This window comes from Schistocerca serialis, chromosome 8 (assembly GCF_023864345.2).
Source record: "Schistocerca serialis cubense isolate TAMUIC-IGC-003099 chromosome 8, iqSchSeri2.2, whole genome shotgun sequence".
Lineage (NCBI taxonomy): Eukaryota > Metazoa > Arthropoda > Insecta > Orthoptera > Acrididae > Schistocerca > Schistocerca serialis.
In genome coordinates, this window is record NC_064645.1 from 324,740,588 (window position 1) to 324,763,861 (window position 23,274).

Consider the following 23,274-nt stretch of genomic DNA (forward strand, 5'->3'; position numbering starts at 1 on the left):
GGCGAATAGGGAGGCCAATCCACGCCGCCTCCTGTATGTTTCGGATAGCCCAAAGCAATCACACGATCATCGAAATATTCATTCAGGAAATTAAAGACGTCGGCCGTGCGATGTGGCCGGGCACCATCTTGCATAAACCACGAGGTGTTCGCAGTGTCGTCTAAGGCAGTTTGTACCGCCACAAATTCGCGAAGAATGTCCAGATAGCGTGATGCAGTAATCGTTTCGGATCTGAAAAATGGGCCAATGATTCCTTTGGAAGAAATGGCGGCCCAGACCATTACTTTTTGAGGATGCAGGGACGATGGGACTGCAACATGGGGCTTTTCGGTTCCCCATATGCGCCAGTTCTGTTTATTGACGAAACCGTCCAGGTAAAAATAAGCTTCGTCAGTAAACCAAATGCTGCCCACATGCATATCGCCGTCATCAATCCTGTGCACTATATCGTTAGCGAATGTCTCTCGTGCAGCAATGGTAGCGGCGCTGAGGGGTTGCCGCGTTTGAATTTTGTATGGATAGAGGTGTAAACTCTGGCGCATGAGACGATACGTGGACGTTGGCGTCATTTGGACCGCAGCTGCAACACGGCGAACGGAAACCCGAGGCCGCTGTTGGATCACCTGCTGCACTAGCTGCGCGTTGCCCTCTGTGGTTGCCGTACGCGGTCGCCCTACCTTTCCAGCACGTTCATCCGTCACGTTCGCAGTCCATTGAAATTTTTCAAACAGATCGTTTATTGTATCGCTTTTCGGTCCTTTGGTTACATTAAACCTCCGTTGAAAACTTCGTCTTGTTGCAACAACACTGTGTTCTAGGCGGTGGAATTCCAACACCAGAAAAATCCTCTGTTCTAAGGAATAAACCATGTTGTCTACAGCACACTTGCACGTTGTGAACAGCACACGCTTACAGCAGAAAGACGACGTACAGAATGGCACACCCACAGACTGCATTGTCTTCTATATCTTTCACATCACTTGCAGCGCCATCTGTTGTTGAAAATTGTAACTACTGTAATTTCGAAAGTTTGTCTGCCTGAAAATGTACTGTTGTCCCAAGCATATTGCAACAAACGGTGTATTTCTATCGCTGCTCGTTTAGTTTTTATTGCCGTTTCAAATATACCGGTCATTTTTGAAACACCCTGTAGGAAGGCTAATGACAATAAGTCAAGTGTCAGAACACTAAAAATAACAGTAATACTAAATTTACTTAAAATTTGCTTAATTAAATCACATACAAATCAATAAAGTAAACTGAGGAGCAGTCGAATGTCCGTGATGTGTGCTATTTGCATTGCAATGTGTATTTCGTGGAAATCAGCTTCTATGAAATACCTTTCATTTCGACTCAAGAAAAGTAGGTTTTTAGGTGCTGATACAGACGCTATCTCCGTGCAACACTTATCGAGTTCCTTTACACTTCAGGTACTGAAGAGTAATGTCTTGTCCTGTCAACGATAACCGCGTGACGTGCGGAACTGGAATAGAAACGAGACAAAAAAAAGTAAAAACAAAGACTCTTGCGAAACTTGCAGAACTGTTATCTTGCGATCGCTGAACGACACATTACCAGCGACTACTCTAGCCATAAAGATCTTTTCGAATCCAGTCCACAGATGGAGCATGGAAAGAATGACCGATTGCATATTTCTTCGCAAGCCGCGATTCGTACTGCTTTCGAGAGCAGCACACAAAACGTCTCAGACCACTTCTATTTGCAATTTTTCGATGAAATGGTTCTTGAAAGGTTCGTGGATGCAAAGTATTTTTTAAAATTTTCTTCAACTGTAGGTTGCACAGATGGCTTTCGAATTAATACAATTTCATTATCACATGATGCTGGAGGCAGTTTTTATCACGGCCTCCTTCCGGTCGCCTGTGTTCGGAAGTGTGCTCCAAACGGCCAGTATAGACTACCTGATCAAAAGGATCTGGACTGCCCAATGTAGTGCGGAAGCGATCACTGGATGTCACAAGAAGCAGACCCGCTAATATACACTGAAGAGCTAAAGAAACTGGTACACCAGCCTAATATCGTGTAGGGCCGCCACGAGCACGCAGAAGTGCCATAACACGACGTGGCATGGGGTCGACTAATGTCTGAAATAGTGCTGTAGGGAACTGACGCCAAGAACCCTGCAGGGCTGTCCATAAATCCGAAAGAGCACGTTGCAAGGCATCCTAGATATGCTCAACAATGTTCACGTCTGGTGAGTTTGGTGGCCAGAGGAAGTTTACAAAATCACAAGAGTGTTCCTGGAGCCCCTCTGGACTTGTGGGATGTCGCATTGACCTGCTGTAATTGCTCAACTCCTTCGGATTGCACAATGAACATGAATGGATGCAGGTGTCCAGACAGGGTGCTTACGTAGGTGTCATCTGTTAGAGTCGTATCTAGACGTATCAGGGGTCCCATATCGCTCCAACTACACGCACCCTACACCATTACAGAGCCACCACCAGCATGAACAATCCCCTGCTGAGATGTAGGGTCCATCGGTTGTCTCCATACCCGTTCACGTCCATGCGCTGAATACAGTTTGAAACGAGACTGGTTCGACCAGGCAACATGTTTCCAGTCATCAACAGCTTAATGTCGGTGTTGACGGGCCGAGGCGACGCGTAAAGCTTTGTGTCGTGTAATCATCAAGGGTACACGAGTGGGCTTCGAGAGCCCCGATCGACGATGTTTCGTTGAGTGGTTCGCAGGCTGACACTTGTTGATGGCCCAGCATTGAAATCTGCATCAGTTTTTGAAAGGGTTGAACACTTCTGTCATGTTGAACGATTCTCTTCAGTCGCCGTTTGTTCCATTCTTGCTGAATGGCAACGTCGGAGATTTGATGTTTTACCAGATTCCTGATATTCACGGCACATTCGTGAAATGGTCGTCCGGGAAAATTCCACTTCATTGCTACATCGGAGGCGCTGTATCCTATCGCTCGTGCGTCGACTATAACGTTCAAAGTCACTTAAATCTTGATAACCTACCATTGTACGAGGATTGACTGAAAAGTAATGCCTCCCCCTTCGTAACTCTTCAACAGTTGGCAGCATTGGTCTGCGGCAGGTACTGGTTTGTTCCGTAGCCTCTTCCTTGCAGTTCTAATTGGCGGGAAGCCTTAGCATAGAACGGTTGTGTTATTACATTTTAAAGTATAGAACCCTGCGCAGACGGTCGGTCAATGCGATTTCAGCAACGTGCAGTCATTGAATTGTTGACAGCAGAGGGTGTCACTCCAAAGGCTTCCTGTCAACTGGAGCTGCAGAGAAGAGGGTACGGAACAAGCCAGTACCTGCCGCATACCAATGCTGCCAACTGTTGAGCTACGAAGGTGGAGACATTAATTTTCAGTCAACCCTCTTAGCAGCAGTAACAGATCTAACAACTGCGCCAGACGCTGGTCTTACGTAGGCGTTGCCGGCCGCAGCGGGTTTACATATCTCTGTATTTGAATTCGCATGCCTATACCAGTTTCTTTGGCGCTTTAGTGTAAAAGTACGCGGACAGTTCTGTGTTGTCAGTAGAGAAGCAGTAACAGGAGAATGGGCTCAGTGACCTCAAACGTGGACTGGTCATTGGATGTCACCTCACTAACAGGTCCATCATATACATTTCAACCCTTCTAAAGATGCCCAAGTCGACTGTTGATGATGTGGTTGTGAAGTAGAAAGGCAAAAGAACAAACACAGCTAAAACAAGATATAAGGCAGACCTCGTGCACTGACGTTCATGAACCATCTAGCATAGCGGAGCGTGATGGTGAAAAATCGCATGAAATCAGCGGAACGCGTGACTGTGAATTCCTAAGTGCTACCAGAAATCCAGATAGCGCAATGGCTGTGTGTAGGGACTTAAAAAGAATTGGGTACAATGTTCGAGCAGCTCCCATAATGCACACATTTCTGTAGTTAATGCTAAAAGCCGCTTGAAGTGTTGTAAACTATGAGTGATTAACTGGAGAGTACTGAGAACACAATAGTACTGAAAATGCGTTTGTGAAAAAATGGCACTTATAACGTTTTTTATTTCTACTCTTCAGTTGAGGAATGAGTACTGAATCTCCCCTATATTGTTTTGCATCATGTCCTCCTTTTCAATTGGCCTACTTTCTTCTGAGCAATTATAAAGTTTCACCGTTGGCGCGACTCTAAACCCTAACCTTCATTGCTTCGATTGAAAGAACAGAGAACTTCTCAGTGACGTACTCGACTTTTGTAAGGTGCCCCTTATTTGTAGATAAATAGAGTGTACACTTTATTTTCAGTTTTCCTCTTTCACATGTGCGACGCGATTATATCAGCGCTGCAATACAAACGGAGTAAGGAGCGAGCGGTAGGTTCCCACACTGGTTAGCAGAGGCGGCTGGCCGTCTGGCGCTTTCAGAGGTAATGGGATAAGGTGCCGATGCAGGAATCGCTCGTGACATCAGCAAAGAGGTACGTAGGGAAAGCACATTTATTCTGGTGCGAATCGAGTAATTGTCATTAATAAATATTTGATAACAAAACTTGCCTTTTGCCTCTCAGTCGTTAGGGGGAGCCTACAGGTCATAAATACTAACTTTTAGTAATTTTACAATGCTAGAAAACGTTGATATTAATAAATAAATGAATAACTTTGTCATGACAGATGATTTACGATGTTATACGAACTATACTGATTGTACGCTCAAGCTACAGGTTGCGCACTATAGTCGGCAGTCGTGGATAGGGTGCCTTTCGATCTAGTCATGCGGTAGACCATGCTCTCGTACCGTCAATAGTGAGCTTATAATCAGTGTGAAGAAGTTCATGTATGATTTTTCTCAAATAAACGCACCATAATGGCATCCAGTTTAAAAATTATTTTCACAAAAAAGACTTCTATCTGCTTCAGTACGTAAAAGACAGACATTAGTATCGCACTCTCAGAATCCGACAGCACTGCTACGGCTCTGCAAGGTGACATAAAACTAGGAGAGCATCTATACGTAATAGGAAGTGTTGTGTCGGTAGCTGGGCCGACACCGTGACGTAGAGATGGCTGAAAATGAACTCTAGACTAACGCTGTAGCCGATAGGGCACGCACGGCTAAAGCAGACGGGCGTGAAGTCTGGAACATGAGAACTTATAAATGAATAAGAAGAAAAGTATGTAGATGCTTATTACTTATCTTTTAATTGTTCTTTGGAATACATCTCTCTTGAATACTCGTAAGCTATAGGCACTGATACAACTGGCGCCTTGCTAGGTGGTCGCTATTAACTTAGCTGAAGGCTATTCTGTCTCTCGGCTAATGAGAGCGAAAGGCTTCGTACATCTGGTCGGTAGCTAGGTTCTCGTACAACCGGGCGATAGCTAGGTTCGCGTACAACTGGGCGATAGCTAGGTTCGCGTACAACTGGGGCGAGTGCTCTCTCGTATCACGAGACCTGCCTTGGTGGTGGCGCTAGGTCTGCGATCACAGTGGCGACACGCGGGTCCGACATGTACTACATGGACCGCGGCCGATTTAAGCTACCACCTAGCAAGTGTGGTGTCTGGCGGTGACACCACAGGAAGAATTCCTACGCGGCGGCTCACTAAATTATCGTAAATCTTGGGCGTGAAAGCGTGCCTAGTTGCACTTCACGCCCCTTATACCACCATCTGCGGACTCACTGGCTAAACTGAGACATTTCTGGAGGTTTAGTACGAGTGGGCGGTTCTTGGATGACTCACTGCAAAATGGTTAGTTACATGTAACTGAAGTAACACGCCAGAATAGCTGTACACGTTAAAGCACTGCTTCGTGACGGGGTGCGCTGCCCACGGATCGAATCGGCCTGGCATGTTCGAGACTAGGGTCAGTGTGCCAGCCAGTCTGGATGTGATTTTTAGGCGACTTCCCACATCAAACTAGGTGAATACTGGGGTGGTGGCCAAGTCTCGCCTCAGTTACACGATTCGCAAACACTAAGAAAACTTTCGCTCTCTTTCCCGTGAATAAAACTACACGCAGACAGTTGCGATACTCATCTTACTCCCCTGGAAGTAACGGGGTGGCGATAGTCATGTCATCCCGCCATCACTTAAACTAATCGCGCGCCCAATCCGTTGCTAGTCATGTCTACCCCAGGTCAGTGCGGGATAAAGGCACTAGAAAAAGAAGAAAAATTACAAGAAAGCGAAATGTAGATCTGATGTTTGATATTTGCTATACAAAGCTTACCAGTTCTCCCATGTTTTAGCATCCATATCAGTATCAGCAAAGTGCATCCAGATTGCTGTGAGCTGGCGAAGTCTTTGGGGGCCCTCAAGACTGCTGAGGGCGTCACAGCTCGCCGATTACGAAGCCCATATGGCTGGCGCCCCTACTTCGTTCTGCGCCGGAAATTGGCTTCTGTCCCCTTTATGTGTTCTTACTTGAAACGGAAGGATGCCTCCGGTTTCCGAAGTACAGAGACTCAGGAAGTTCTCTGCTGCTCATTTCCCCGTATCTGCACGCAATCGCTGGATGCGTAAGCTTAAGGTAAGTGTAGTTCCTTTTTACCATTATCAGCTTGGGAATATAGCCTCTTTCTTCTCTCTTGATATAGCCAAAAGATTCTTGTTCTGGTTTTGATTGCATTCTATAATTTCTTGTTCTTATTTATTCCCCTCAGAACATCCTCAGTGGTAAATCTTTGAGACCAAGATATTTTTAACATTCGTCGATATAGCCACATTCAGAATGTCTCAATTTTCTTCACTGATCCACTATTAAGTGTCCATGCCTCCATTCCATAAAAGAGTACTGAGGATTCATAACATTTAACCATTCGGAGTTGCCCGTTTAATTTACTGTTGGTAAAGAAAACGATGTCATATTGTGAAAGAAACCACTAGCTCGTTCAATTCCGCTGATCATTTCCATGTCTGATGAAGTTTATCATTGAGCCAAGTACCGAGATACTGTCTGAAGAGAATTGTTCAACTTGACAGAATTGCAACCGTTCCACAAATTGCTGCAGATTTCGATGCTGGACCATCAACAAGTGTCAGCGTGCGAACCATTCAGTGAAACATCATCGACATGGATTTTCGGAGCCGAAGGCTCACTCTTGTACCCTTGATGACTACACGACACAAAGCTTTACGCCTCGCCTGGGCCCGTCAACACCGACATTGGACTGTCTGTGACTGGAAACTTGTTGCCTGGTCGGACGAGACTCGTTTCAAATGGTATCTAGCGGATGGACGTTCACGGATATGGAGACAACCCCGGGAATCCATGGTACCTGGATGTCAGCAGGGGTCTGTTCGAGCTGGTGGAGGCCCTGTAATGGTGTGGGGTGTGAGCAGTTGGAGTGGTATGGGACCCCTGATACGTCTAGATACCACTTTGACAGGTGACACATACGTAAGCATCCTGTCTGATCACCTGCATCCATTCACGTCACTGTGCATTCCGACGACCTAGGGCAATTCCAGCAGGACAATGCGACCCACACATGTCCAGAAATGCTACTGAGTGGCACCAGGAACACTTTTCCGTGTTTAAACACTTCGCTGGCCACCGAACTCCCGAGACATGACCATTATTGAGCATATCTTCGATGCTTTGCAGCGTGCTGTTCAGAAGAGGTCTCCATTCCCTCGTACTCTTACGGATTTATGGACAGCCCTGCGGGATTCATTGTGTCAGTTCCTTCTAGACCTACTTCAGTCATTAGTCAAGTCCATGCCACCTCGTGCTGCGGCATTTCTGCGTTCTCGCGGAGCCCTACACTGTATTAGGCAGGTGTGACAGTTTCTTTGGCTCTTCAGTATATTATGATATTCTTTTAGTGGGTATGGTGTTAACAGGAATACTTCTGAGATCTTTGGAGTTCTGATAATGATCTGTATTTGGTTTTACTAAAAACGTTGCTGCCGCTATTGCTTTATTCAGTGTCTGTAGCTGTGTTACATTTCCTGTGTGTTAAAATTCTTGTGTCCTCCGCATTGCGTATATTGTTAATGACATTTCCATTGACTTTCATACGTTTTTCTGTATTTGATGTGGGTTGTCTGAAGATTGCCTCCGAATAATAGTCAAATGTGGGAACAGACATAGCCTTGTCTTATTCCTCGCATTATTTTAATATCTCCTAATGTTTCTGTGTGACAGCTGATAATATCGTTTGTTGCCAATATGAGTTTTTGATTATCCTTATGTCCTCCTGGTCGCTTTCACTTTCTTCCAGTAGATTCACCAATTCATCGTGCCACACATTCACAATAGACATTTCGTAATCCATGAACCACAGCACTCCATCTTGATTCATATGTACGCATTTTCGTATCAGAAATTTCAATGTAAAAAGGCCTTTGAGACCTATGCCGTAACGGTATCCAAACTGATTTTCACTCATATTGTATTCTTGTTTTGGGTTTATTTCACTGTGAACGATTTGAGGAAAATCTTTACCGTGTGCAACATGAAGCTTATCGTCCTTCGTTCAGAACATTCATTACGATTAATCTTTTTTGTACCATTACAAACGTAGATTTTAGTCATTCTTGTGCAATGCATCATCTACCGTATGTAGTGTTGTTTAAATCAGCTAGCACCTACAATTGTGAATTTTCTATCAGCCTTAGGAGTTCCATTGGTATTTCATCTGGACCAGGTGACTTCCTCGTATGTGCGCATTTTAGTGCGTATTCCACTTCGCTTTTTGTAATGGGTGAACCGCATACTGATATCTCCTGTTTCAGCTCGTCTCTGTCGTCTTCGAAAATTTCTTTTACATATTCTTCCCATCTCCTTAACTTCTGACTAGTATTCAGGGTTAAGTTTCTTGTTAAACTGTGGTTTTTCCTTCTTGCCTTTCCTGTAACTTCTTTATTCTTTCAGTGGATTCCAAAAGTATCGTATCTTTTATCCAACTCTTCTGCTTTCTCACATTTCTCTTTCATATAGTATTTCTCACAGTGAATTACCTTCAATCTGATTTGCTGGTATTCCTTTAGATTTTTCTTTGTTAATTATTTCACATTTCCTTCTTTCATCCATCATAGACAGGATCTCATATGACATTCATTTGTATTTTCCAGTTCGTTTTGTGTTACTGGTTTTTGTCTGTGCTAGTTTCAGGTAAAGTCTCTTTCATTGTTTTCAGTCGTCGTCAACAGTGCTACCTTTTCTCGCGTGAGCTATTTTTGTTTTTATATTATCCTTCATTCTTGTTTCTACTGCCATTCTTTGAGTAATTCTGTATTATTTTTTGAGGGAGTTTTCTGTTTGAGTTTTTAAAATCTTACTCCAAGAGTGCTACGAGAGGAGAATGGCCTGAGTTTATGTCCCGCGTTAATAGCATTTCTGTACCTTTAGGTCAGTTTGATACCTAATAATATGTTATGTGGAATGTCTTGACGCTGTTCATGTATATAATCGACATCTGAGCAGTTTCTACGATGTATTCATTATTACAAATCTGTTTTGTGGAGAGAACTCTATAAATCTTTCACCGTGTGCTTTCCTGACAACTAGTCTATGGTTCCTTGCACATTCATCAACTTTTGCTTGTCTAAATTATTGTAATATATTCTTTCTTCGTTTTTTAGAACCGTACCTAGATCACCGTAAAACTGCTCGAATTCACTGTCGGTATTACATAGATCTTAACGTGTTTGTGAATTAAACTGTACCAGAATAATCCGTTCACAGAATCGTAATACCTGTAAAACTCATTTGACAGTGATTTCTTTTATAAATGTGCAGACTGATATCTGTGATATACATATAGCAGGTTCCATGTCGCCTTAAAGCTGACATATTTCGTTGCTTAGTCACTGCGTACTGCTGACGTCAATTATGTCTACGCTTAGTCGTATCATTTCCGTAACATTGTTGTCAATTGTACCTCCTCCGATTATATTTAAAATTAACTATTTTATAACGGAACGTGGGTATTCGTAGTGCCTCCTGGCCACTAAAGATCTCCCAGGTCTTCACAACGAAAATAATTCTTACGTGAATTGCACGTTATGGGGACTGCGTCGAAAAATGATATATCTGTAATTTTTCTGTGTTAGTTCAGTTCCATAATAATAAATAATTAAGGTTTTCATTTGAAGGAATTTCGAATTTTAGTGAGTCTACTATTTATAGTACTCTCAGTACAAAGGTCACACACTGTTCTGCTACTGGGCGAGGAACCATTGAATAATAAGCTGATTCAAGAATGGCATGGGAAAATATGTTTACCACGTTAAGCCAACTGCACACGGGCCGAGTAAGCTAATGACGTGGCGCTCTACGAATTTTGTGAATCACTTACTGCTACTTACGTTGAGGATCCGTTTCGTAACGTAAAACACAGTATATTACGCGTGCAAACAAAGTTGACACTCGGCGCGGTGGCTGATGGGAGCGACCGTAAAGGCATTTCCGAATTACAGTAGCTCCCGTCATCCACCGCGCCGAGTGTCAACTTTGTTTGCGCGAGTAATAAGTTGTGCGATATTTCGGCAACGTGCTACATAAACTAGAACCAATAGGAGGCGAGAACACTCACTACGTCACAAGCAGAAAACTGTATTTTTCGCGTCCATTAGAAGCACTAAGTCCATGTTCGATGAGTTCTATGTTATGCGTTACACCCTATGAATATATGCTGTCTGCAAGCAACAGCGCATGAATGTCCCGAAAACGAATAATTGTTCGTACGATTTATTGTAATAAAATGACGGGAAACGTCATCGGTGGTTAAAGAATTTTCGTATTTAGTTATTTTCGCGTTATGAGAGTAAGGCGACGATCCGTGGAAGAATCCCAGAAATGTGTCGTTCTTGTCAGGATTTTTTATATTTAAATGCCTGTTGACATTTAAGCTATAAAAACTTTAGAAGACTGTAACATAAAATATGACGTCATTAATACGATGTCGCTACTACCAAGAGCTGCTGCACAGTATAGTTGGTTGAGGCACCGGCGGTTCGCATCCATAATATATAAGGTTGTGAGATCTTCCTGTGAAATTAAAATAAGTAATTTCTGTAATATTTGTAGTTATGCACATGTAAGTGCGCTCTTCGTCTTGTGTGAGTTTGTTCTATTTGGATAACTTCTATAAGCTGACGTCCTTATTGAGTGAACATGTACCTTTCATTTTTGTCTTATTGCACGTTCACAGATATTGAAGTTGGTATCTATGTATGATATCGACAGAATAACGTGACTAGCATATGGTCAAGAGAGATGTACGTTTCAGTAGATCTTATGTAGGATTTCTACGTGCGCCCATTTTCGTGAACAAACTGTATAATGAGCGAGCCAAATAAAGTCGACAGCTGTCAGTGGAGAGAGTTGACAGCCCAAAATCAGGTTAACCAGCCCGTCCCGTGTGCCTAAGGCGTTGTGTCTCGTGAGATTGGATATTCCGTCTGCATGCACGTCAACACTGACTGCCTCGTCGGCGTGAAAAAGGCTTGAGAGGCGTACAGCTAGCGACGAGCACGTACAGATACAGCGCGCCGCTGGGACCGAAGGGGCGGGAGGAAGCGAGCACCGCTAGGGCTTCACACACACCTGGCTGCCGCCGTATGCTGCTGCCTGCTCCTGCGTCGTGTGCATGATTACAAATTCATAACAAGAAACATGCTACCGAACAAATGCATAAACGAAAATGAAACCAATTAAAAAAATGACGAACTTTCATCTGAAGAGAAGTGAACACTACTTCTTGGTCATTTCGATGTCATTAAAACTAAATGCGAAAGAAATAACGTCGACAACGTTGTCATGAGAGACGGAGCATCAGATCTGCTTGGGGAAGTAAACCTGCTGTGTCTTTTTCAAAGGAACGTTCCTTGGCTCATCCTTTTGTAACATATAAATATTTAAAAGAAAGGTGCTCCCAATCACCCCGCAGCGAATGGTTAATAGAAATAACACTGTCAACCTTTGAATAACAAGGTAGGGTAAATAATTACCCTAGTCCACCTAATTTTTCATCCCATGTTCATACTACTTGCATCTCGGGTGGGAGCCTTTGTTTACCTTTTCAAAAAAAATGGTTCAAATCGCTGTGAGCACTATGGGACTTAACATCTAAGGTCATCAGTCCCCTAGAACTTAGAACTACTGAAACCTAACTAACTTAAGGACATCAAATGGTTCAAATGGCTCTGAGAACTATGGGACTCAACATCTTAGGTCATAAGTCCCCTAGAACTGAGAACTACTTAAACCTAACTAACCTAAGGACATCACACACAGCCATGCCCGAGGCAGGATTCGAACCTGCGACCGTAGCAGTCATGGGGTTCTGGACTGCAGCGCCAGAACCGCACGGCCACCGCGGCCGGCTTAAGGACATCACACACACCCATGCCCGAGGCAAGGATTCGAACCTGCGACCGTAGCGGTCGCACGGTTCCAGACTGTAGCGCGCCCGGGTTCCCGGGTTCGATTCCCGGCGGGGTCAGGGATTTTCTCTGCCTCGTGATGACTGGGTGTTGTGTGATGTCCTTAGGTTAGTTAGGTTTAAGTAGTTCTAAGTTCTAGGGGACTGATGACCAAAGATGTTAAGTCCCATAGTGCTCTGAGCCAGAGCCAGACTGTAGCGCCTAGAAACGCTCGGCCACCCCAGCCGGCTACCTTTTCATTCAGTACTGTTGTTCATTGAGGAGGTTATTGTTCCGACGTAAAGTCAAGTGCCAGCACAATGGTCAAGAACATTAGAGCACAGAGGGCTGTGGCACCGCACCAGCCAATTGCACACTGACTGACCCCTCTCCAGGACGACAATGCTACGGTAGTGCCAGCGAGACGAAGAGGACATAACAGGCGCGCTTCCTGGCTGCGGCCCAGTTGAAGACTAACCATTCTATGAGCTCTACAGTAGCGACTTAGGAGCTGTATAATTTCACTTGTATTAGGCATTGTATATACTGAAGAGATCTTAGTTGTCTGTCGCCATTTGCTTGCGACACATCAATGTAAATTTCTCGAAGATAAGTGTTGTCATTTAATTTATGTAAATAAAATTCATTAACACGATATACTTGAATTGTTGTCTAGCAATCCGGGAAAGCAGGACACAACCGTGCAAGTTTCTCAGGCTCCATTCTCCGTCTTCCTTTAGCAGGTAAATTAGGGAATTTATTCCATCAGGGTAAAAAGAGTCACACTGCCTTGTTATTAACGTTTAATTTTTTTAAGTAGGTGGTACGTTTCTTTGCAGACATAGAAAATGTCTTTCGACAAACTACGAGGGTAATCCCAAAAGTAAAGTCTCCTATTTTTTTTAAAGTACAGAACTTTGTTTGTGTGGCAGTTGGTCACACTGTCATGAAGAGTGCTTCACGCGCTGTGTGTAAACATGCACACGCCGCGCTGAGGCGCCTAGTCTTGGCCTGGCAGCCGTTGAGAATGGAGTTCCCGTTGGATGTTACCGCCAAGTGCGAATTGCGCGCAGTTATTCGGTTTTTGAACACAGAGAACACTGCGCCGATTGAAATCCATCGCCAGTTGAAGGAAGTGTATGGTGAGTTGTGCATGGATGTCAAAAATGTTCGTAAGGGGTGTAGAGAGTTTGCAGCTGGTCAAACCGAAATTCGCGACGAACAAAGGAGCGGTAGACAGTCAGTTTCTGAGGAGACAGTGTTGAAGGTTGAGCAAAGCATGCGAGAAGATCGGCGGACCGCCCTGGATGACCTCTGCACGTTGGTTCCTGAGGTTTCGCGAAGCACCGCTCACAGAATTTTAACGGAAACATTGAACTACCGGAAGGTGTGCGCAAGATGGGTGCCACGCATGATGATTGAGGACCACATGCGGCAACGAGCTGATGCTTCCCGCGCATTTCTTCACCGACTTGCAGCCGAACAGGACAATTTTCTGGATTCAGTTGTCACGGGTGATGAAACCTGAGCATACCACTTAACACCTGAGACCAAGCAACAATCACGCCATTGGCGGAATCCTTCTTCGCGAAAATTCAAACAAACACAGTCTGCCGGTAAAGTCATGACAACCGTTTTTTGGGATGGGAAAGGGGTATGTATGGTTGGTCGACTTTATGGCCACTGGGACCACAATTATGCTGACAGGTACTGTGAGACTCTGAAAAAACGGGCAATTCAGAACCGGAGAAGAGGAATGTTGAGCAAAAGCGTACACATTCTCCATGACAGCACTCACCTAGACATCGCTTGGCAAACCGTTGCTCTCTTGCAACAGTTTCAGTGGAACACAATCATCCACCCACCCTATAGTCCTGACTTGGCGCCCAGTGACTATCACCTCTTCCCTAGGTTAAAAGAACATTTGTCCGAATAGCAATTCAGCTCCGACGACGAGGTGAAAGAAGAGGTTCATAACTTTCTGAACAGCATGGCGGCGAGCTGGTATGACATGGGCATACAAAAACTGCCACAGCGTCTACAAAAATGCATCGACAGAAATAGTGATTATGTCGAAAAATAGCTAAATGTTCAAGCTGTAAACACGTAAACCATTGTAGAAATAAACAGGTCTGTGCACTTCTAAAAAAAATAGGAGACCTTACTTTTGGGATTACCCTCGTATTAAGAACGATGCAGGAAATAATAAGAGAATTTGACTGTCAAGAGGATGGAAATGAATATTATAGTGACCCAGACGAAGATGTTAGTGAACTAGAAGATGCTTGCATAACAGACGACAAGGAGGATGACGAATTTGATGTAACGCCTTTTGAGGTTGATTCATCAAATGAAGGTGATCAGCAGGTCAAGAAAATTGTGTATGGCAAAAATATACTCTTTCAATAAAGAAACGTCGAGATGCCAGCATAGAATATAGTGGTACAAATAACTAGCGCGTTAAGCGAAGCAAGATACGAAACGTCTCTCCTGAAATTATTTGAATTGTTGTTTACTAATGACATGATTTCTCTAATAGTCGTATACACAAACCAAAAAATTGTTGATATCGCGGCAAAATGTACATCTCCCCATCCGTATATTAGAAATACCAACCAAAAAGAAGTAAAAGCATTATTTAGCGTACTTTTTACGAGTAGGGCTCTAAAAATGATAATGTCAGTTTTGCTGATACGTGGTCTGTGGTGTGTGGGTCCCCATTTTTCCGTGGTGTAGCCACGAAAAACCAGTTCGAATTTTTGATAATCCAAGATTTGGTGACCAAAATATTCGATTGTAAAGAAGAAGAGCAGACAAGTTCACTAAATTCCGTGACTTGCTGTGTATGGTTGTCAAGCGTAGTCAAGAACTGTACACTCTCTCGGCCCTCCCTAACTATTGGCGAGACACTCCTTATATTCAAAATATATCTGCCAAGCAAATTGGATTAAAATGGGCTAAAGATACTCTCTTTATGTGACTCGAAGATGTATTACTTTTATGGGGGCAAGCCATCTTTAGGAAAAGAGAATAAGGATAAATATGTTTAGATTCTTACATATTATGTAATGAAATCGTGCGAATCTATCAATTATGGAACCAATCGGAACGTTACGATGGACAGCTGGTTTGCTTCTTGCGACGTAAGCGACAAACTGGCTCACAAAAATTTGACAGTGGTCGGCTCCTTACGCATAGACAAATCACAAATTTCAAAACTCCTGCTTCAAACCAAGAGCAGGCCGCTCATTTACAGAAAAGAAAAAATGACAGAACCATACGTTCTCGAAAAAAAAAAAAACGTTATTTTATTTCACCTATGCATGAGATGGATGAAGTAGATGAGGAAGCAAAGAAATCGAACATAGTATTTTCTACAATGATGACAAAGGGGGAGTCGACGTATTTTACTACACCACAGTGAGGTACAGCACGAAAAACCAAGCGTTGGTCTATCCGATATATGTATGGGCTTTAGATGCGTCAGGGATAAACACCTATGTCTTGTATAAGGGGAATGGCGGCACAAACACCCGAACAGTTTTCTCAAGTCTTTGGCATTTGGAATGGCCGAAGGAGAAATGAAAGACACGTTTCATAAAAAAAAAAGAACCTAAAGAGCATCGCATATTCACGGAACAGATTTTGACACATTTTGGGAGCGATATTCCAGGATCTACAACACAACCAGAACCAATCGCAAAGAAAGTGGACGATGCTTTCTTTGCGTTCGGAAAAAGTTCGCTTGAATGCTGTGTCTGCTAGAAACCAGAGTGCCGAGACCATCGGAAAAATATTTGTCAAAATTGCCATAGCAGTTTGGGTTGAAAACGTTTCATGTATTCAAAATTTCATCAAATTGCGAAATTAATTTATAAAATTATTTCCTTGTAAATGATGAATATTCTTATTCGTAGTTGTTAGCATTATATTTTTTTACAAATATACATATTATTTACCATACTGTGCTAAATAATACATGTTCAATTCATTGATTCTTCTTACGGTTCATGATATGTTGTACTGTGTTTCATAACGTCCTAATAAAGAGGTTAATCGAAAGCAAAATATACGTGCTATCTGATATCACAAGAGTGATATAGTAAAGTACATTGACATATTTTTTATTGACTTTGTCATATTGTAAAACATGTTGCGTGTTGCTTGTTTATTACTTTACATTACTCCAGAACTTTTATTTAAATAGAGATAAGATTAGAGATAAGATTAGATGGGTAGATCACATAACTAATGATGAGGTATTGAATAGAATTGGGGAGAAGAGGAGTTTGTGGCACAGCTTGACAAAAAGAAGGGACCGGTTAGTAGGACTTGTTATGAGGCATCAAGGGATCACAAATTTAGCATTGGAGGGCAGCGTGGAGGGTAAAAATCGTAGAGGGAGGCCAAGAAATGAATACACTAAGCATATTCAGAAGGATGTAGGTTGCAGTAGTTACTGGGAGATGAAGAAGCTTGCACAGGACAGGGTAGCATGGAGAGCTGCATCAAACCAGTCTCAGGACTGAAGACCACAACAACAACAGAGATAATTTAGAAAAACGTAGGGTAAGTTTTTACCCTTCCTTGCTATTTATGTCTCGGAATTCGCATCCTGTTTTTCTACAGTTAATACTATCATTTTCTCTGCGAATGCTCTCTCTCTCTCTCTCTCTCTCTCTCTCTCTCTCTCTCTCTCTCGTACTCGTGCAGGGGATCAGCTTGAGGCTGCGAGCAATGAGTGTGGTGGGCAGGGAGCGCTAAATAAGTAGTGTGCAACAAGTCGAGAATTTGGTTTGGACGGGAAGCGTGCTCAGATAGCCGAAGCGGTTGAGGCGACCGTTCGCCTAAAGCGCGAAATCTGGTTTCGAGTCCCGCTCCGGCGCAGATTTTCACTTGTCGCCATTGAATTCATTTCAGTGTCCAATTGCGGGCGATGTCATAATTTCTATTTCATCTTGTCGTGTACGAGGGATCAAGAATGATGTCTTCTTTCAGACATATCCGGGAAAACAGACGCCACACATAAAAATTAACTATTGTTTTTGCTATTTATTGGTCGTTGGGGTGAATAGGGACATGTAAAAGTCTGTTTAGGATCTAAGAGAATAAGAAACAAAATGTGCGTGGTTCAAAAAAGTGTTAGTCTTTAAAACAAATAAAAATATTGTATGAATTGTGGAATTTTTGTCCTGTTATCCAAATAAATATACGTTAATTCAGTGACATCATGTTTAAAAATAATGTGTTTGAAGGTACATGTCTTGTCCCAGATGTAAAGAAGAGCTTTCGACAACATATCCTTGACTAAAAACGACTCCTCATCTGTTAAAATAAACGTACTTAATAGGCCTTGTTCTTTTTTCAAAAAGATATAAATGTATCCGTCCCCTTCTAAATAACACATTTTATATGCATTTACAATCTAAATGACTGCTTACTTTTTCGATCTTTTTTAATCACAGCATAATCTCCCAAGTTTAGAACTGTGGCAGGTGGTTCTTCATTTCCATCAAGTTCTAGGTCTTTTTCTGTATAAACATTGAAGATAACTGTTTGTATAAAACCCACAAATTCCGAAAACATAACCCTTCCTTTTTAATTAGCCGAAACCCAAGTCGGATTAAACTGAACTTTAGGTTAACTTGCTTACCATGCACTTATATTAAAACGACACAATTCAGATCTGTGATTACTGGAGTAGCTACGCTCTACCAAAACTACAATTCGGTAGGTTTGGTACACTACGTAAATGACATAGTAAATGATACGATACCAGTGGTATTGGTAAAATTGGTAGGGAAAGAAAAAAAAATTAGGTGTAATAGAGAAAATAAGAACCGTCGTTTTTGTTTGTTTGGTTGTTGGTTAGAACTGCACGTCAATGAGTGTTCGTCCATAGTGTATTTTTTGTCCTTACAGAATTACATTAATTTGTCTCTTAATCTCTGCACTTCTGTGTAATCAAACCAATTACTTTTGATCCCAGTGCAGTGTATATGGACAAACATAAAAATATATAATTATTATTGTTATTTTGTACTCAGTAGAACGTTGTTCATCATAATCAAATGCAAAAGTTTTCTGTTATTACTGATAAATGCGATAGTTATTTATGAATGTGAGAAAAATGTTACATATGAGTTCGACGAAATATTGAAGTGGTGTTTGATATACTTTTTGTTTTGCGTTTTCTTATATTACCTTTTTGTTGAGGAAATTGCGTTTTCTAGCGCTATATTATAAATTTGTATTGTTTTCTTAATTTTTACTTCGATATTCCTCTGTTTCACAGTCCAGATCAAAAATTTTCGAATAAAACGAGAATTAAACACTGACAATTACAGTTTCTGCGATAAATACTGTTTATTCTCGAGTAACAGACAGGAGGCTTCCTATGTAGAACAAAAATGTTCCATAGCTTACCCTGTTCATCGCTTCCGTGTTTCAAGGTAACCTAGTAGGACACTGATCGCATACATAAAGAAAGCGATCATTATGAGGTTACACCCGATAGCTATGCAACGCATCCTATGTACAGGTAATGCGCGTGCCACCTTATTTGATCAAATCTGCTGGAAAGACTATCATAGTCTACGCTTACTTGTGGAAGCGTACTGTCGTTTTACAACTCTAGTAATTACAAATAAATTTTGAAGTAAGTAAATTCAGCACGACATCCGACGTCCGTCATATAGTGAACGCAGTATTGATCGACAGTGTCGCTAACTTTAAAATTTATAATTCCCCTGCTCACTACCAAAGTAGACAAACAAATTTTTGAATAATATTTCTACACCACTGGCCATTAAAATTGGTACACCACGAAGATGACGTGCTACAGACGCGAAATTTAACCGACAAGAAGAAGACGCTGTGATATGCAACTGATCAGCTTTTCAGAGCATTCGCACAAGGTTGGCGCCGGTGGCGGCACCTACAACATGCTGACACGAGGAAAGTTTCCAACCGATTTCTCATACACAAACAGCACTTGACCGGCGTTGCCTGGTGAATCGTTGTTGTGATGCCTCGTGTAAGGAGCATAAATGCGTACCATCACGTTTCCGACTTTGATAAAGGTCGGATTGTAGCCTATCGCGATTGCGGTTTATCATATCGCGAAATTGCTGCTCGCGTTGGTCGAGATCCCTTGACTGTTAGGAGAATATGGAATCGGTGGGTTGAGGAGGGTAATACGGAACGCCGTGCTGGGCCCCAACGGCCTCGTATCACTAGCAGACGAGATGACAGGCATCTTATCCGCATGGCTGTAACGAATCGTGCAGCCACGTCTCGATCCCTGAGTCAACAGATGGGGACGTTTGCAAGACAACAACCATCTGCACCAACAGTTCGACGACATTTGCAGCAGCATGTACTATCAGCTCGGAGACCATGGCTGCGGTTACCCTTGACGCTGCATCACAGGAGCGCCTGCGATGATGTACTCAACGACGAACCTGGGTGTACGAGTGGCAAAACGTTGTGTTTTCGGATGAATCCAGGTTCTGTTTACAGCATCATGATGATCGCATCCGTGTTTGGCGACATCGCAGTGAACGCACATTGGAAGCGTGTATTCGTCATCGCCATACTGGCGTATCACCCGGCGTGATGGTATGGGGTGCCATTTTTGCCCTGGCCAGCACATTCTCCAGATCTCTCACCAATTGAAAACGTCTGGTCAATGGTGGCCGAGCAACCGGCTCGTCACAATACGCCAGTCACTACTCTTCATGAACTGTGGTATCGTGTTGAAGCTGCATGGGCAGCTGTACCTGTACACGCCATCCAAGCTCTGTTTGACTCAATGGCCAGGCGTATCAAGGCCGTTATTACGGCAAGAGGTGGTTGTTCTGGGTACTGATTTCTCAGGATCTATGCACCCAAATTGCGTGAAAATGTACTCATATGTCAGTTCTAGTATAATATATTTGTCCAATGAATACCCGTTAATCATCTGCTTTTCTTCTTTGTGTAGCAGTTTTAATGGCCAATAGTGTGTTTGTGCTTCAGACACGACAGCATGGAACTTGTGTGGAAGTTTAGTTACTGTTCGTCCCACTGTTTTCTGTTCACTCCATTTTACGACGCCGGATCAGCTCAGCGTTGAAGCAGTTTGTTCTTGTTTAGGACGCTGACAGACAAGTTTCTTCGAACGGCGCCTGGGGGACGGATGGGAACAGTGAGGGGTCACGTGCCGGTTGTGGAAGGCGACCAGAGCGGCGGTCAAGAAACGCAGCCTAACATTCTCTTTTCCCTCTCTCTCCTTATGATTCATAGGGCTTCGTTCCGTCATTGATCAGCTATGGCCATGACCGTCCTGATTGACTGGTTGTCTATTCACCAACTCAAGGGAGCGCCCAATTCTACTCCATACTTGACAGTATATTCAGGTTCTGCCTATTAAACCTTATCTCCCTCGGATGTCCATTGCTTTGGAGTCTACTTCGTATTCCGCTCGACACCGGTACAGCTCAGAATAAAACAGCGCGAATGATGTAGCGCTATTTGTTAATTGTTTACAAAGCCACGTAAGTCATTGTATTCATTCAGCAGTCGTTTGACTGTGGGTTAAATTTATTTATTTGGTTTATTTATTTGTTCACCATCATACAATCTGGCCAGGAACACTCTGAAAAGTTTGTAAGGGTGTCGGAGGGTAAATTGTGCTGAGAAATAATTCTTAATAGAAAAGTTCTGTACGTTACACCGTTTCAGAGTTAATTAGCATTGAAGTTAGCCAATCAGACCGTTGCGTGCGCAAATTCAAGCGGCCCGTCAGACTGTATCCCCAAACGTGTTCTTCATTTAGTTTCCTAAAACCAAACAAAAGAGCGATACAGAAACTGGACGTGGGACGGTAATAAGGTTCAAACCCGAGCTAAACGCTAAGCAGTCCCATGCGCTATCATCTGCCCTGTGATAATAACTGTCACTATTTTTATATGGTGAGCCGCTTAATTTACACGCGCAACGGACTGACAGCCTACTAACTTCAGTGCCAATTAACTCGGAAAAGGCGCTACCTATCGAATTTTTTTTAACAGTTATTTCTCAGTACAATCTACCCTGCAATGTCCTGAGAAGTATTTCAGACTGTTTCTGGCAACCCTACATAGGTATGCCGTAATTTCATAATAGTCGTCTTTGTTATACAAACTGCAGCGTAATATACAGGGTGGTCCATTGATAGTGACCCGGTCAAATATCTCACGAAGAAGCTACAAAGGATGAAACTCGTCTAGCTTGAAGGGGGAAACCAGATGGCGCTATGGTTGGCCCGCTGGATGGCGCTGCCATAGGTCAAACGGATATCAACTGCGATTTTTTTAAATAGGAACCCCCATTTTTTATTACATATTCGTGCAGTACGTAAAGAAATATGAATGTTTTAGTTGGACCACATTTTTCGCTTTGTGATAGATGGCGCTGTAATAGTCACAAACGTATAAGTACGTGGTATCACGTAATATCCGCCAGTGCGGACGGTACTTGCTTCGTGATACATTACCCGTGTTAAAATGGACCGTTTACCAATTGCGGAAAAGGTCGATATCGTGTTCATGTATGGCTATTGTGATCAAAATGCCCATCGGGCGTGTGCTATGTATGCTGCTCGGTATCCTGGACGACATCATCCAAGTGTTCGGACCGTTCGCCGGATTGTTACGTTATTTAAGGACACAGGAAGTGTTCAGCCACATGTGAAACGTCAACCACGACCTGCACCAAATGGTGATGCCCAAGTAGGTGTTTCAGCTGCTGTCGCGGCTAATCTGCACATCAGTAGTAGACAAACTACGCGAGAATCTGGAATCTCAAAAACGCCGGTGTTGAGAATGCCACATCAACATCGATTGCACCCGTACCATATTTCTATGCACCAGGTATTTCATGGCGGCGACTTTGAACGTCGTGTACAGTTCTGCCACTGGGCACAAGAGAAATTACGGGACGATGACAGATTTTTTGCACGCGTTCTGTTTAGCGACGAAGCGTCATTCACCAACAGCGGTAACGTAAACAGGCATAATATGCACTATTGGGCAACGGAAAATCCACGATGGCTGCGACAAGTGGAACATCAACGACCTTGGCGGGTTAATGTATGGTGGGGCATTATGGAATGAAGCATAATTGGCCCCCATTTTATCAATGGCAGTCTAAATGGTGCAATGTATGCTGATTTCCTACGTAATGTTCTACAGATGTTACTACAAGATGTTTCACTGCATGACAGAATGGCGATGTACTTCCAACATGATGGATGTCCGGCACATATCTCGCGTGCGGTTGAAGCTGTACGGAATAGCGTATTTCATGACAGGTGGATTGGTCGTCGAAGCACCATATCATGGCCCGCACGTTTACCGGATCTGACGTCCCCGGATTTCTTTCTGTGGCGAAAGTTGAAGGATATTTGCTATCGCGATCTACTGACAACGCCTGACAACATGCGTCTGCGCATTGTCAATGAATGTGCGATTGTTACGGAAGGCGAACTACTCGCTGTTGAGAGGAATGTCGTTACACGCATTGCCAAATGTATTGAGGTTGAAGGACATCATTTTGAGCATTTATTGCATTAATGTGGTATTTACAGATAATCACGCTGTAACAGCATGCGTTCTCAGAAATGAGAAGTTCACAAAGGTACATGTATCACATTGGAACAACCGAAACAAAATATTCAAACGTATCTACGTTCTGTATTTTGATTTTTAAAAACCTATCTGTTACCAACCGTTCGTCTAAAATTGTGAGCCATATGTTTGTGACTATTACAGCGCCATCTACCACAAAGCGAAAAAAGTGGTTCAACTAAAACATTCATATTTCTTTCGTACTACACGAATATCTAATAAAAAATAGGGGTTCCTATTTTTAAAAAACGCAGTTGATATCCGTTTGACCTATGGCAGCGCC